Below are 14915 nucleotides of genomic sequence, written 5' to 3' on the forward strand. Positions count from 1 at the left end.
GGGTGGATTCCCTTGTGGAGTATTCCATAGCTGTTAAGTTCGTAAGTGAGCAGCTGTAACCTCTCACATCCAAACAGCTTAAGTATTCCTGAGAATTGCTTCTCACTGCTTGCAGTTTCTTGTCATTCTCAGCAGCTTACAAAATTTTTGCAAGAGCTGAAAACTGGTTTTCCACATCATTTGAAAAGGTTAATCAGGTATTGATAGTTAAATAAATGAGTCTCTTATCAGCAAACTAAGCATGAAACCCTCAAACCACCTGAAAATTTAGTGCGTCGTTTACTGGATGAAATTCTTGTGAAACAATAAGGTATAAAAATAAGATTGATAGGGAAAGCTGGTAATTCGATGGATATGGAGGTACTTTTTACTGCCCAAACATTCATAATCAAATGAATTTTATGTATTAACAAAGATGTATTAGCCCACACAGGTGAAGGCTATCGTCACATCGCAGACAGACGTCTCTGGACGCAATTGCAGAGCTGGCTGACCGCATCCAAGAAGCCATCGCTCCGAAGCAACAGGTTGGTACTGTGACAACGTCTGGTAGTGGCGCGTCCATTTCTCTTCCCGTCTGATGCGCAGATTACGATGCTCCGATCGCAGAAGTTGATACACTGAGCGCACAGACTGCCGCATTGATGTCGCAAGGAGGTCCTAGTCGCTACAAAGGACGTAGCCACAAGCGATCAAGGAGCCGTTCCTCGACTCAGGCGTCCGTATCAGATGCTGGTCCGCCAGCTTGCTGGTTCCACAGTAGATTCGGAGAGAAGGCTAATAGTGCACCACCTCCTGCATCTAACCAATGCAAACGGCTGTCAGCCGTAGTCGCCACCGACTGCCCAAGTACGTCCCGGCGCATGTTCATTACAGACAGAGTATCAAGCCTGAAATATTCAATTGATTCAGGGTCCGATCTTTGTATCATACCCATAGCGACACTGCGCCGTTGCAGACCGCCCACTGCGTTTAGCTTGTCAGCTGTAAATAATTCAGCAAGTGAGAAGTACGGCATGTGGCGTGTGGAGTTGTATTTGGGACTCTGCCGCCAATTAATGTTGGATTTTATTGTAGCAGACGTGGCCGAAGTAATCATAGGTGCTGATTTTTTAGCTCACTTCCAGCTCCTGCTGGACGTAGTAAATGCCACCCAAGTGGACAATATTACCGGACTTAGGGCCACTGGCTATCACCGTGATGCCAAAACGTAAGACAAAGTTCATAAAGGTTGCGGACGAGGAGTACCGCCTACAGCTGTGCGAGTTCCTAGTCTTAACGAGGCATCCAGGCGTGCCACAGCAAATTTTGCATGTTACGGACCACCGCATAAAAACCACGTACGGAACGCCTGTGTCTCTCTGGTCTAGAAGACTGTTTCCAGGACGCCTCGCCATTGCTGGAAGTCGACGCGATATTATGGGAAGACATCACCCTACCTTCCAGCAGCCCGTGGGCGTCTGCGCTGCATTGAGTACTCAAAATGGAGAAGCCTAGCAGCTATATGCCTAATCACTGTCCCATGCCACGGTTAAGAGATTATAACCACGCTCTGAACGTAATCACTATACTCTGTGTTAATATACTGCACGAAGACCTATACCCAGGTTCTCCTGCAACAGAGGACATTCCGAAGACCGCTATTATTACGCCGTTTGGTTTGTACGAGAGCAAGTTTACCTTTTTGTTTTGCCTATTTGGACGACGTGTTAGTGTATTAGTCGTGCGAGGATCAACATCATCAGCACCGGGGAGAAGGTCTTGAACATTTTGAAAAGTACGACGTGGTGTTACACACAGTGGAATGTGTGTTTGGACAACCAGAACTTGAATTCCTGAGACGTTGAATATTTTCAGCAGGCCTATTACCACTCACTGAGAAGGTTGAAGCCATATTGCAGCTGCCTAAGCCGTCTACAGTGAAGGAGCTCCGTAGATACTCAGCAATGCTCAATTTTTACCGCTGGCATTTACCACGCACTGCGGAACTGGCACCATTGAATACAGCACTGGCTGGTCCCAAGGATAGGAACAGTTCTAGTGTGCAGTAAACTGAGGAAATAAGTTCGGCTTTTGAAGAGCCTAAAAAGACCGTAGCACAAGCAGCACTGCTGGCACACCCTAAGCTAGAAACTAAATGCAATAGTGGTGGACGCCAGTCAATTAGCCATTGCTGCAAGCCTCCAGCAATGGGTAGACAAAACGTAGCAGCCACTGGCTTGCTTCTCGCGCAAGCTGTCACCTTGCCAGCAAATGTGGAGCACATACTACTTTGATCTTTTAGCCACATCTCAAGCAAGCCAGTATTTTCGACAGCATGGTGAAGCTGAAGTGTTCGTGATATACCGGGTGATCAAAAAGTCAGTATAAATTTGAAAATTGAATAAATCACGGAATAATGTAGATAGAGGTACAAATTGACACACATGCTTGGAATGACATAGGGTTTTATTAGAACCAAAAAATACAAAAGTTCAAAAAAATGTCCGACAGATGGCGCCTCATCTGATCAGAATAGCAATAATTAGCATAACAAAGTAAAACGAAGCAAAGATGATGATCTTTATTGGAAATGCTCAATATGTCCACCATCATTCCTCAACAATTGCTGTAATCGAGGAATAATGTTGTGAACAACATTGTAAAGCGTGTCCGGAGTTATGGTGAGGCATTGGCGTCGGATGTTGTCTTTCAGCATCCCTAGAGATGTCGGTCGATCACGATACACTTGAGACTTCAGGTAACCCCAAAGCCAATCGCACGGACTGAGGTTTGGGGACCTGGGAGGCCAAGCATGGCGAAAGTGGCGGCTGAGCACACGATCACCACCAAACGACGCGCGCAAGAGATCTTTCACGCGTCTAGCAATATGGGTGGAGCGCCATCCTGCATAAACATCGTACATTCCAGCAGGTGTTTATCAGCCAGGCTGGGGATGATGCGATTCTGTGACATACCGGCGTACCTCTCACCCGTCACGGTAGCAGTTACAAAACCAGAATCACGCATTTCCTCGAAGAAAAAAGGCCCGATAACGGTAGTTGTGGTAAATCCAACCCATACCGTGACTTTCTCGTCGTGCAATGGAGTTTCCACGACAGTTCTAGGATTTTCGGTAGCCCAAATTCTGCAGTTGTGGGCATTGAAAGACCCTCGGAGCGTGAAATGAGCTTCGTCGATCCACAACACGTTACTCAACCAATCGTCATCTTCCGCCATCTTTTGAAACGCCCACACCGCAAATGCCCTCCGCTTCACTAAATCGCCAGGTAACAGTTCATGATGCCGATGAATTTCGTACGGATAGCATCGGAGGGTACGCCTCAGTGCCAACCGAACAGTAGTGTATGGAATGTCGGTGCGACGTGCGACTGCACGAGCACTGACTTCCCCGTGGCAACGTGCGACTGCACGAGCACTGACTTCCCCGTGCATAGACGAACCCGCTACAGTCTCCATTTCTTCCTGAACTGTCTCAGCAGCATTACACCTTGTGCGCGGTCGGCCACTACGGGGTCTATCGCCTAAACAACTCGTGTCTTCGAACTTCGAAATCATTCTCTCCACAGCTGCATTTGTCAACGGACCTTTACCCGTTCGAATCCCCTTCCTACGGCGATTGGATCGTAACGCTGAACTAGCACATTCCCCGTTCTGGTAATACAGCTTCACTAAGAGCGCCTTTTCAGATAACGTCAACATGCTGAGACTGCTGGCGCATCTGATTCTCTCTCTCATTACAGCTCCTTTTATACCTGATTGTCATGCGCAGTCACTGACCTTTTTGCTGTCCAGCGCCATCTGTCGGACATTTTGTGAACTTTTTTTTGTTCTAATAAAACCCCATGTCATTCCAAGCATGTGTGTCAATTTTTACCTCTCTATCTACATTATTCCGTGGTTTATTAAGTTTTCAAATTTATACTGCTCTTTGATCTCCGATACACTGACCACAAGTCCTTAACACACGCTTCAAAAAAAAGCAACAGCGAATTGAACTTCATTAGCCAGTTCAGTAGCGACATTCGCCCAATATAGGGGATTACTGATGTGGTTGCGGACTGCCCGTCTAAAGTGGCCAGAATTTCACGGTCTGTGAAAATGGTGGCTCTTCTCGAGGCGCACCAATCTCATCATGAGGTACACGCCATATTGCATGATGACGCTGCAGCACTTAAGTTACAACTAGTCGACATGCCCGACAACAACATTAAATTGTAATGTTAGGTGTCACAGGACAGGTCACGCTCATTCGTCCATGTTGCACTTCGCAGGCTGGTGTTCGAAGTCTTACATACTCTGTTACCCTGGAGTCTGGTCGACATTCAAGTTAGTATTTTAGCGGTTCGTGTGGGCAGGGATAGAAGCAGACTGTCACGAATGGACGGTAAATTGACAACTTCGCAAAAATCTCTCATGACATTCATTCCCCGATTGCAGAGTTCCTGGACGCTTCTTCACGCTTCACGCAGGTTAGTCTTGACGTGGATGGACCACTCCCCCTGTCGGATAGCCAACATTATACAGGGTTAATCACCTTAAACTTGCACTGCAAATATTGTGGAAATGGAAAATCGGCCACATATTGCCCGTTGACATCAACAAACTAAAAGTGGGGTAAATTAGAATGTCAGTGGTGTTTGTTGCAGGATTCTAGTGCGAGTCGTTTACGAGATATCTTATTTTGAAAAGTTCACAGATTGTTGTTTGTGCCATTCATACTGCGTAATTGCTAGAGACTATGTTACATTTACTTACAGTGTGCTTGTGTCTTCCTTGATTTTATTGCGACTTGCTAGTCAGTGTGTAACAGTCCAGGCAGTAGGTCATGCGTAGACGAAGTGATGTACCAGTGCAAAAAAAAAGCAGACATGCTCATGATGTGTGGGTAGTGTAGAAAGAATGCAGTGCGCACTAGTATAGTGTATGCGGAAAGATGCCCAATACATGTCAACCATCCTGACAAAAACTTACCAACTTCAACCAGTTACGTGAAAATAGTAGTGTAATATCTAGACAACGTAACAGAGAGAAACTATTGACGACACAAAAGGGAGAAATTAATGCTCTTGCTGCTGTTGTAGACGATCCGGACATTAGTTGACACACAGTCGCACGAGTAATTGGCATGAGTCAGGCAAGTGTTTTACGCATTCTCCGTCGACATAGGTCCTATCCCTATCACCTCTCTCTCTCTCTCTCTCTCTCTCTCTCTCTCTCTCTCTCCACATAGAGCTGTATGGAAACGATTGTGAGATTGTGTGAACTTCGTACGTGGGCATTAGGACAGGATACCCCCAAACGAATGGCTTATTTCAATAGTGGTACAAGTCCATTACCTCCACTTTTCTGCCTATAATGCTTCTGAAATTAATGATCCAAACAAGCAGAAAGAAAGGTTCATCTCTAGCGAGAAGCCATATGCTTGAATATTTCTGGTATCTCGACTGCAGATTTTGCAGCGCTCATTTAACTTTTGAACTCTGTATCTCAAAATAAACAAAAATGGACTTGTACCACTATTGAAATAAGCCCTTGAAATGTATCATGTATCTTGTTCAGTGATGAAGCCACATTAACCAATCAGAACCAGATAAACCGCCGAAACACGCACTATTGGTCTGTTAACACTCCCGTTGTCTTCGTCAGGTGCAACGTCAGTGACTATGAAGTGAAGTGTAAATGCGTGGTGTGGGTGGAATAGTGAAGTATCAGTTCATAGGCCCTTTGTTCATAGACAGGTGCTAGAAGACATTTCTCTGCAGACTAGGAGGCTACTGTGGTGTCAACGTAATGGCTGTCCAGCCCATGGTGCACTAAGTACTACAGCATTTCTTCACGAATTGTTACCAGATCGTTGGATTGGCCAGCCTGTCCCCTGGATTCGATGCCTGTAGATTTTTTTCTGTGACGAAAGCCGAAAGACGCTGTCTACAAGGACATAACCAACTACACTCAGTGATAGGCAACGACGTATTACTGCAGATGTTCAGACGTCTTCGCTGAAACGCTAGCACGTGTGCACCAGTCGTTGCATACCAGACTGGCAGCGTGTATTGCCACTGCTAGTGGCCATTTTGAACAGAACCTGCGATGGTCAGTTGTCTCGGTACTGGTCAGAATCCACATAAGTAGTCTATGCACTTACCATGTTCTTTAGTGTGTGCTACCACAGGTATTGTACAACTGTCGATGTGGAAACTTTTCAAAATACAATATCTCGGAAAGGACTCGTACTACACTGTTGCAACTATCACCACTGACACTGGAATTTACCGTACTTTTAGTTGCTCAGGACAATAGGCAGTTCCATTTAAGAAGTTACGTTTTTGCGAAAGTTTACTTTCTAAGTGTTGTTAGAATTGGTTGAGTGCCTAACAATACGGGCCCCTGACTATCAGTCTGTTCTGTGAATAGTAAAACTTTCTATTTCCGCATTTGTGGTGCGAGGTTTAGGTGATTCACTCTGTACATTCACAATGTTTGATAGATACACGCGATGGCCTGAGGAAATACCAACAGTCACCATATCCGCAGTAACGGTGGCCGCCGCTTTCACATCGGCTGTCCGCTCCATCACTTCCGTCAGAGGCCGACAGTTCAAGTCAGACGTACTCGTACTTGGCGAAGTTTTATGACTACATACATCATCAGACTACCAGTTATCATCCAGCTAGCAACGGCACGATGAAACGTAGGCATCGGATGCTGACGGTTGCACTTACGTGACATGGAATATCTTGGACATGTTGGACATCTGCACTGCCCAGAGTCCTGCTGGGTATTAGAGTCACGTATTTACCTGATACCGAGTCCTTGATCGCGAGACTTTGCGACTACAAAGGGAGTTAGTTAATGCCACCCTACTGTCGGAAATGGACTAACAACCGGAGTTCATTCGCAAGTTTCAGGAACATGTAAGCCACGTCAGATCTACAGATGCCTCCAGGCATGGTTTTCCAACAACTTCTGTGCACAACGACTACGACAGCTTTACGTCGTGTTATGTACTGACTGCGTCAAGCTGCCACTGCAACCACTCTATGCCGGATCCCACCACGTCCTGTGCACACCCACACCCACCCGCGCGCGTTATCATAGTGAACAGCCACCGTGCCTCTAAGCAGAGTGAAGCCCGCGTGCATTTTCAAGGAGACATCACCCACCTTGTCGTCAAGAGCTGTAAGCTGGGTAGACGGGACACCCCGACTTCCTACCCCACAGCCACTTGCAGAACCTAAGCTCACCACCCGCTCCGGACGACATGTCCACTTCCCGGCCTGGTTCCAGACGTTCCACCCTGCTGTCACCAAGAGAGCTCCTGTCCTGTGGCGCGAGTTGAGTGACTGTGCGGTGACAAATGAATGGCTTTAACCGCCAAGTTAGTGTTGGTAACTCTCGTTTCACAATTACCAATAATGTGATGTCATTTCGACGTCACAAAATATCGATGACCGCATGATCGGCTATCGACTTTCGTTAGCATTTGATACGCACCTCTCACAAGATTTTATGCGCGCTTACCGGAGATTAACAAAAACTCGTCTTTCTTGGGATGATTTATTATAATTATTGCTGTAATAAAATGCCACGTAATGATTCATAGACGGTTAATGCCTTCATATAAGAGTGCTCTCTTAGGAGAGATTATCGTTAATAATTTACAAATTAAGAATGAAACACAGTTGTTTTATAATTTGCAGTGTGTCGTTTCAGTGTAACAGAACAATGAAAATTTATCACAAACACATCTCCATTATCGTTAAATGTCACTTAACAACGCTTCAGAGATGCAAGTCTTCTTCAAGATACGATACTCTAGACCGGAATTAAAAGTAACGTGGTTAAGTGCTAGCGTAATGAATAACGTTGTTTTTTCTGGAGTCGAAAGTTGTTGATTCGAATCCCGTTCAATGCAATTTTTTTCGCTTTTTCGTTGTTACCGTTTTGTTACTCTTATGAATGTAGTAAAAGTGTGTTTCGAAACATTGTAATTTCCATTCAATCTGATCTGAGAACGAAGGATGAAATAAATATTTAGCGATTTCAGAGTAAATGGTTAGGCAGGAACCGAAGAGGACAGCTTAAATTGCTACGAGTGAACCAAAGAGCAATAATATTTATATTCTTCCTTGTTATAAAGTCGATAGCCGATTATGTGGTCGTCCACATTGCGCGCGACATATAAATGATGTCAAGTTTGCGGGAATTGTTGTGAAACGAGTATTATCCAGTTTGTGTCGCCGCTTGGAGCGCTGTGTTAATGCTCATTACTTACTCCTTGGAACTGTAACTTACTTACGTTGTTTGTTCTGTTCTCTTATTGCTTTCCTTCTGTTATTTCCCGTTAATAAAACTTGTATAGCGTGTCACGGAACACTTAAGTGAGGCCCCCTCAGGGGGTCCACAACTCTTTTGTGGATACGTGCGTAGCGAGCATGGGACCCCGAGCTAATGTGACCCTCCTTCCTTTCCGGGCTGCATACCTTCCCTTTCCGCATCCTTCCCCATCCCTCATCTTCGCCCCCCCCCCCCCTCACGTCTGGCTCTTTCCTTCCCTTTCTCCCCCTCTGGGAGTATGGTTTGTGCCTACGTCTGGAGACGGATGCTCGAAACTGTTACAAATTCTTTGCTTTCTCCGCTTGCAAGTCTTCGTCCTTCCTCCGTCCTTCTCTTTTCCTTACCTCTTCTCTTTGCCCTTTTCTCCGCTGTGGCGTTTGAGACCTCTCTTTCTTTTCCCTTTCTCTTTCTTCCTCCCTGTGCGTGTCTGAAGGCCAACCCACGCACTTCCATGCGTAGCCGGTGACGGGATAACGCGTAATTCCCCACCCCGGGTAGACAGGTAGGACACGTACGTACCCCCTGGTAACGGCCAGGCCCAGGGAGGGGTGATTACCCGAGCTGATACCTTCCGAAAGTGCCGATTGGTCCCTCCGTCCGTTTGTCGGGAGGTGTGACGTGAGGTGTGAACAATCACCTAAGGCGGAAGTGCCCTCAGAGAGGGCCCCCACAAGGGAGGAGCGCGCCATCGGAGGCGCCGGTAATCATGGGGATTCTTCCGCAATGGTTTCCTCACCTTCCACTATGTCTGCTCACAAGCGGAAGTTCACTGAGTCTCAGCCACAGACAGTTCTTCCATCGTTGCCACAGTTCCTTGTTGTTTCTCGGTCTGACGAAGGTCACGGCTTCTCCACGGTCAACCCTTTCATTATTCAGAAAGGTGTCGACGCAATTGCAGGTCCTGTAAAGTCTTGTTCCCGGTTACGGAATGGCACCTTGTTGTTAGAAACAGTCAGTGCCCTCCAAGCACAAAAATTGCTGCGTACTTCACTGCTCCACACCTTCCCTTTCCGGGTTGAACCGCACCGCACTTCAAATTCCTCGCGTGGAGTCGTTTATACACGCTCCCTCGATGGATTGTCTGACGAAGAAATTCAGCACTACCTGTCTGATCAGGACGTAACGGCTGTTCATAGAGTTATGAAAAGAGTTGACACGAACATCATTCCAACCCGCACTGTCTTCTTGACATTTGACGAAGTTCAACTCCCATGGAAAATCAAAGCAGGCTATGAGATAATTTCCGTTCGTCCTTACGTCCCAAACCCTACGGTGTCAGCGGTTCAATCACACTAGCCAGTCCTGTTCCAATCCGGCCAAATGTGTTAGGTGTGGCAAGGATGCCCATGAGGGTGCTTGTCCACCTCCATCCCCTCGCTGTATCAACTGTGTAGGTGACCACGCTGCTTCCTCTCGAGATTGCCCCATTTTTAAAGACGAAAAGCTCATCCAGGAAAGGTGTCGACATTTGCTGCTCGAAAATTATTCGCCAGTCGACAGCCCACCGTGCCTCAGACAGGAAAATACAGCACTGTCCTTGCTTCTCCTCGGCCAACAAAGGAGGCGGCCACGCAGACTTGCGACCTCACCTTTAGTACCACGGTCGTCAGATCGGCCAGCGCAAAGATCGCCCGTTCAACCTCACCACTTTCGCCTGCCCACTCTATGGCTCACCCTTCATCGGGTTCTGCTAGATCTCGAGCCCACAAGTCAGACACCAAGACTTCGAAAAAAGAGCATACTTGTGAAGATTTTTTACGTACCCCAACTTCACAACCATCGGTTCCTCCTTCAGCTAAACATCATATTTCCAAGAAGGCTAATAAGAAGCCCAGTTCATCTCCTTCTCCGCCAAGGCGTGTCTCATCTACAGCACCACCTGGCGGTAATCGCCCTCGGCCGTCTTCTGTGTCGCCGAGGCGCACTGCTGGTGGCCGATCAACCGGCCAATCGCTGGTGGCAGGAGCTGCTCCTGACCAACCTATGGATCAGGATCTTCTGCCTTCGGCTGAATGCCATTCCATGCTGTCGATCGCAAGCTCAGAGCAGTCGTTGAGTTAACAGCGACCTTGGTCACATTCCTCCATTTTCTGTTAACCCTATGTCCATTATCCACTGGAATATCTGCGGTATTCGAGCCAATCGGGATGAATTGTCGATCCTCTTACAATCCTACTCGCCGGTCATCTTCTGTCTTCAGGGAAGAAAGCTGCGTCCCCATGACCGCTTTGTTCTCCCCCATTTTCAGTCCGTCCGATTTGATCTCCCCTCTGTTGAAGGCACTCCAGCCCATGGAGGACTCATGATTCTTCTCCATGATACTCTCCATTATCACCCAATCCACTTAACCACTTCCTTCCAAGCTGTCGCTGTCCGTCTTTCCCTTTCTGGATGTACATTTTCTCTTTGTACTGTATACATTCCATCGTCCACACCAATGGCACGAGCTGATCTCCTTCATCTTCTTGGTCAGCTTCCACCCCCCTATTTGCTCCCCCCCTGCGGGTCCGGGGGTTAGAATAGGCCCGAGGTCTTCCTGCCTGTCGTAAGAGGCGACTAAAAGGAGTCCATACCCCTCAAGGGGGTAGTTAGCGCCTGCGTCCGGAGACGGACGGTCGCACGACCTATATTTGTGGTCTTTTTGGTTTTTCACTTCTCGTTTCTTCCTTCTTTGGTTGGTTCCTTTCTTAGTTCTTCTCCATCTCACTGTCTTCCTTACTCTTTCCCTTGCCTCCTTCTCCTTGCCTCCTTCTCCTTGCCTCCTTCTCCTTGCCTCCTTCTCCTTGCCTCCTTCTCCTTGCCTCCTTCTCCTTGCCTCCTTCTCCTTGCCTCCTTCTCCTTGCCTCCACTTCGGCGTTTGAGTCAGTCTGCCCTCTCTCTCTTCCTTTTCCTCTTCTTCCTTCCTCCCTGTGCGCGCCTGAAGGCCGACCCACGCGTTCGCACGCGTAGCCGGTGACGGGGTAACGCGTAATTCCCCGCCCTGGGTAGACAAGTAAGGCACGCACGTACCCCCAGGTAAAGGCCAGGCCCAGGGAGGGGTGATTGCCTGAGCTGATAGCTTCTGACCATGCCGATTGGTCCCTCCGTCTGTTTCTCGGGAGGTGTGACCTGAGGTTTAAACATTCACCTAAGGCGGGTGTGCCCTCTGAGAGGGTCCCCATAAGGAAGGAGCGCGCCATCGGAGACGCTGGCATTCATGGGGGATTCCTCCGCAATGGATTTCTCTTCTTCTCTCTCGACTTCTGCCCACAAACGGAAACATGACCAGCCCCCAGTGACAAAAGTACTACCGCCTACCCCACAGTTTCTCGTCATTTCTCGATCTGAGGACGGAAAGGATTTTTCCTCTATCAACCCTTACGTTATCCAGCAGGGCGTAGATGCCATAGCCGGTACTGTTAAGTCTTGTACGAGGTTGCGTAATGGTACCTTGTTACTAGAAACTGCGAGCGCCTTTCAGGCACAGAAACTGCCTTGAGCCACACTCCTGTACACGTTCCCTGTCCGGGTGGAGGCTCACCGAACTTTGAATTCGTCTCGTGGTGTGGTCTATACTAGATCCCTCGACGGATTGGCTGACGAGGAGATTCAGTCTTTCCTCACTGAGCAGGGGGTGACGGCTGTCCATAGGGTCATGAAAAAGGTCAACAATGACCTTGTACCGACCCGGACACTTTTCTTGACGTTTGATAGTGTTAAGCTGCCATCGCGCATCAAAGTGGGCTACGAGGTTATTTCTGTTCGCCCCTATGTCCCGATACCTACGCGCTGCTACCAGTGTCAGCGTTTCAATCACACTCGACAGTCTTGTTCCAATGCGGCTAAATGTGTCACTTGTGGCAGGGATGCCCATGAGGGTGACTGTCCACCTCCGTCTCCTCGTTGTGTGAACTGTCAGGGTGACCATGCAGCATCCTCGCCCGACTGTCCCGTCTATAAGGAAGAACGCTGTATCCAAGAAATTCGGGTCAAAGAGAAAGTGTCCACCTCAGCTGCTCGCAAGCTATTGGCTAGTAGGAAGCCCACGCTGCTCCCAGCGGGGAAATACAGTACTGTCCTCGTCTCTCCTCTGACTACCAGGGAGGTGGCAACCCAGACATGCGATCTGACCTTCAGCACCACGGTCGTCCGTTCGGCCAGTGCTAAGATCGCGCGGTCGAAATCTCCTCTTCCTCCCATCACCCCACAGACACCAGCCCCTTCATCAGCTTCTGCTAAGATGAAGACCCAGAAGTCAGATGCATGGGCCTTCAAGAAGGAACCGTCCCGTGCAGACTTCCTACGTACCTCGACCTCCCAGCCATCGACCGGTACTTCCACCAAACCACCTTCCAAGAAGGCTCATAGGAAGCACAGTTCTTCTCCGCCACGGTGCATTTCTCCTGCGCCCCCCAGCGGTTGCCGCCCCAGGCCGTCATCCGTTTCGCCTGGCCGCACCGCTGGTAGCCGAACATCTGGCCGTTCACCGGCGGAGGAAGCTCCCCCTCCCGGCCATCTTACCAAGATGGCCGATGAACCTATAGAACCAAAGGACGATGACTGTCCGCCTACTGATAGCGGCGGCAGTGCTCGCTCGAAGCCAGGCCCTCAGCGGCCTTCGAGGTGACCCCTTCTTTCATCTTCCCTTTCTTCTTACGATGGCACTTATTCACTGGAATATTCGCAGCATTCGCTCCAACCGAGAGGACTTGAAGTTGCTGCTCCGCTTGCACCGTCCGCTCGTCGTAGCCCTCCAGGAAACGAAGCTACTCCCATGCGATCAAATTGCCTTGGCACACTACACCTCTGTGCGTTTTGACCTACCCCCTGTGGTAGGTATCCCGGCTCATGGAGGGGTTATGTTGCTTGTCCGGGATGATATTTACTACGATCCTATCACGTTGCACACCGGCCTGCAGGCAGTTGCCATCCGAATTACTCTCCCCACTTTTACATTTTCCATTTGTACCATTTACACTCCATTGTCGTCTGCCGTTACCAGGGCAGACATGATGCAAATTATTGCTCAGCTACCTGCACCATTTTTGTTAACTGGAGACTTCAATGCCCACCATCCCCTTTGGGGCTCTCCAGCATCCTGCCCGAGGGGCTCCCTGTTAGCAGACCTTTTCAACCAGCTCAATCTTGTCTGCCTCAATACTGGCGCCCCTACTTTTCTTTCGGACACATCTCACACCTATTCCCATTTAGACCTCTCTATATGTACTACCCAACTTGCACGCCAGTTTGAGTGGTATGCACTTTCTGATACATATTCGAGCGACCACTTCCCGTGTGTTACCCATCTCCTGCAGCATACCCCCTCTCCGTGCTCATCTAGTTGGACCATCTCCAAAGCAGACTGGGGGCTCTTCTCTTCCAGGGCGACCTTTCAGGATCAAACCTTCACAAGCTGCGATCGTCAGGTCGCACACCTCACGGAAGTCATTCTCACTGCTGCTGAATATTCCATCCCTCACCCTACTTCTCCACGTCGCGTACCGGTCCCCTGGTGGACCGCAGCATGTAGAGACGCTTTACGTGCTCGTCGACGTGCTTTACGCACCTTTAAACGCCACCCTACAGTGGCGAATTGTATCAATTATAAACGATTACGTGCACAGTGTCGTCGTATTATTCAAGAAAGCCAGCTGGGCTGCTTTCACAAGCACCTTCAACAGTTTTACTCCTTATTCTGTTGTAGCCTGCGCCGGCTATCTGGCACTAAGGTCCACTCACCAGTTTCTGGCTTGACGGTCGCGAATGACGTCCTTGTGGCCCCTGAGGATGTCTCCAATGCCTTCGGCCGCTTTTTCGCAGAGGTTTCGAGCTCCGCTCATTACCACCCTGCCTTCCTCCCCCGCAAATAGGCAGAGGAGGCTAGGCCACCTAACTTCCGCTCCTCGAATCGTGAAAGTTATAATGCCCCATTCACCATGCGGGAACTCGAAAACGCACTTGGCCGGTCACGGTCCTCCGCTCCAGGGCCTGATTCTATTCATATTCAGATGCTGAAGAACCTTTCTCCTGCGGGTAAAGGTTTTCTTCTTCGTACTTACAATCGCATCTGGATTGAGGGACATGTTCCCGCATGCTGGCGCGAGTCTGTTGTTGTCCCGATTCCTAAGCCGGGGAAGGACAAGCACTTGCCTTCCAGTTATCGACCCATCTCGCTTACCAGCTGTGTCTGTAAAGTGATGGAGCGAATGGTTAACTCTCGTTTGGTTTGGCTGCTCAAGTCTCGACGCCTAATTACCAATGTACAATATGGATTTCGTAGGCGCCGCTCTGCTGTTGACTATCTGGTTACCTTGTCGACCTTCATTATGGATAACTTCTTGCGGAAGCGCCCGACCGCGGCTGTGTTCTTTGATTTGGAGAAGGCTTATGACACCTGTTGGAGGGCGGGCATCCTCCGCACCATGCATACATCGGGCCATCACGGTCGCCTCCCTCTTCTTATTCGTTCCTTTTTAATGGATCGACAGTTGGTACGTGTGGGTTCTGTCCTGTCAGACACCTTTCGCCAGGAGAATGGGGTGCCACAGGGCTCAGTTTTGAGCGTCGCTCTCTTCGCCATAGCGATCAATCCAATA

This window comes from Schistocerca nitens, chromosome 9 (assembly GCF_023898315.1).
Source record: "Schistocerca nitens isolate TAMUIC-IGC-003100 chromosome 9, iqSchNite1.1, whole genome shotgun sequence".
Lineage (NCBI taxonomy): Eukaryota > Metazoa > Arthropoda > Insecta > Orthoptera > Acrididae > Schistocerca > Schistocerca nitens.